Source organism: Coptis chinensis, chromosome 7 (genome assembly GCF_015680905.1).
Source record: "Coptis chinensis isolate HL-2020 chromosome 7, ASM1568090v1, whole genome shotgun sequence".
NCBI classification, from domain to species: Eukaryota; Viridiplantae; Streptophyta; class Magnoliopsida; order Ranunculales; family Ranunculaceae; genus Coptis; species Coptis chinensis.
In genome coordinates this window covers 41,431,070-41,433,772 of record NC_141462.1, presented here as the reverse complement: position 1 = coordinate 41,433,772, position 2,703 = coordinate 41,431,070, and the positions used below count along the sequence as shown (strand labels likewise).

Below are 2,703 nucleotides of genomic sequence, written 5' to 3'. Positions count from 1 at the left end.
TGTAAAGCCTGGTCAAAAGATGAAAAGTCAAAGTCCACGCAGTGAGTAAACAAGTCTTGACAAAGTCAACAGAACTTCCGAAGACCATATCTTTAGACTCAGACCTCAGAATTAGGCCTACCTTATGTCAAAACGACCGACTCGGAAAGAGCTTTCCAATGGTCCAAGCCTTGACCCAATCAGAGGAGCAGAAGTGGATGAAAAGTCTGTTGAAGGAACTGCAGCTGAAGAGGTTTTTTGACCGAAGAATTGGGTTTTGGGCCCGATTCTCGCCCAAAACATGGCTCCAAGCCCATGCACGATTTTGGATCTGGATATATAAAACAAAAGCTTAGCTCTTTGTTAATGGTAGCTAGTTAGACCTAAATTAATATATAGAATTCTAGATCTGTTTTAATTAATTAATTAAGTTTTAGTTCCATTACAATTCTTGTTTTAGATTAAATTCTTGAATGATTGTTCTTGATTGATTAGATAAATAAAATAGTTATTATTCAATTTCGTTCTTGTCATTTCCATTCTAGATCTAATTTAAATTCTTGTTCTTATTCCATTCCAGCCATTAAATTAGATTCATTATTGTTTAATTAAGTAAATCTCAGTTTCTTACATTATGTTTAGTTTAGATTCAATGGAAAATGTTAGTTTGATGAATCAATGCTAAAACCTCCATTAGAGGGGTTGATGAAGCCTTGATGAAAACTTAGTGGTTAGTATAGAATTGGTTGTAGAATCTATTCCACTCTAGAAGGTCGTGTTTCGCCATGAGAATGGGTGGACGACCTCACATGCTAGTTAGTATCCGGTAGAAATGCCATGAACACTAGGGATTAGACTCGAAATTCTTGCGGAAAACGCGTAAGAATCGAGATACGACAATCTATACTAGGTTATTAAGTTGGATTCGAGGTGGATTCAATTCCCTCTAATTTATTTATCTAGATTCAAACAATCGTATTTCGTAGTAACCGTAGATTAACTTTAGTTTATATTTTATCTTGTTATTTATTATATCTTAGGATATTTAAATTAACGCCTTGTTAGCATAACATTTTCAGTGAAAAGCTCTCATTGACTTAAGACTGATTTCTTAGACTTAGAAGACAATCCATGCTAGGGAACTAGGAGTGGAACTAACTTCCTACTCCACTTAGTGCAATTCGTGATCGAGTAGAAGCTTTGATAATTGAGATAGTAAAAGAATAGTTTTAGTTTACTTTACGATTTGAATTCATCGCTCATTTAAGAGGTAAAATATACATTTAACGATTATCAAAATGCCGCACGCCATCTTAGTTGCACTTTAGCATTGTTTTCCTTGTAGAAGTAGTCATTTTAAGTACCATTAAACCCACCCACCCTTGTTTGTTTCATATAATGGTGGTTTGCCCATTTCAGCGTTGACAAATTCGAGAAAATATACATGCCTTCAGCCAGCAAGGAGAGCGACCCGCTAAGTTCTTTGGAATTTCGTCTTTACCATCGAAGATAGGGCCCATACAAGCGACCAGCCAAACATTGTAATTTGAATTTACACCGAAGCGACCGACCCCCCATTTGAGCGACCACCGCTTAAAACACCGTAATTTGACAATTACTTTCGAGTGAAGAAAAATACGTGTTAAATTTTTCGGATTTTCAACAGTTTTGATTCAAACTTTGATCTTTCATATTTTTCAGTTGTTCTAATCTCTTATATATTAATTGAACACGCTGTACACAAGACGCTATTCATAAGCGAAGCAAGGACGCTATCAGGTATTCCTTTCTTCCATACCTCGCATTTCCAGTTAGAGGTTTTCTACTAGTATATCAGAATTGTTTGGAGTGTTGCATGTTTAGTTAAGCTCAACTTAGTCTTGCATGAGATTAAGGTCTGGTCGAACAAAAACAACAAACGTAATTACACGGCAACAAACAAGTCTATCTAGTATTTCACACACACCACCTCTAGCTACTATTTCACACACACCACCTGACATAATGGGGGAAGAAAGAGAGACTCCCCTCTCCGACTTCTACAAAGCCTTGAGCGATAGCCCTAAATCGTGCATCGTTCTAGCGTAACCTGATTGGGGATTTTTGAATCCCCAAACATATTTAATTTGTTACCCGCTTTTCATGGGTTAGACCATGAAAAACCTTATCGGCCATACGCATTAGGATTGAACAAGTCCTTACAACATTCCATCATCCTACGGTAGGTGCGGAACAAATTAAACCGAGGGTATTCCCTTTCACATTAGCCGATAAAGGCGCCTTGGTTAATCGCCTGCCTAATTCTCATGGACTCGTGGGCTAAACTTGTTCAATTTGTTTATGAAACATTTTACCCACCCCTAAAGACGGATGAGATGCTTTCAAAGATTCATTTTTTCGTAAGAATCCTCATGAATCATTTTTCGAGGCATGGAATCGTTTCACCGATCTCCTTATAGAGTGTCCACATCATAACTTAGCTTAAAGACACGTTAGTTCGTGCCTTTTCAAAGGTCTTCTACACCACCATAAAGAAGTCCTTGACATAATGAATGGGGTAGTTTCCTAAGTAAAGGAGCCTGAGGCTTACAAATTTTAGAAGACCAAACTAAACGGAATAATAATTGGGGGTAGTGGACGATATCCCCCTTTCAGATTAGTTCTTCTTCAACAGTCAAGGCACGGTATGTTTGAGAAGAAAACCGATCCGTAACTTAAAAATCT

General features: G+C 37.4%; 1 non-coding gene across 1 annotated transcript; it reads right to left on the bottom strand.

The window, feature by feature from the left end:
* Window positions 1-2,354: 2,354 nt before the first annotated feature.
* On the bottom strand, window positions 2,355-2,457 carry LOC147487578 (small nucleolar RNA R71). The gene has a single exon (XR_015203375.1). It is a non-coding gene; the product is annotated as a small nucleolar RNA R71 (small nucleolar RNA).
* Window positions 2,458-2,703: the final 246 nt, after the last annotated feature.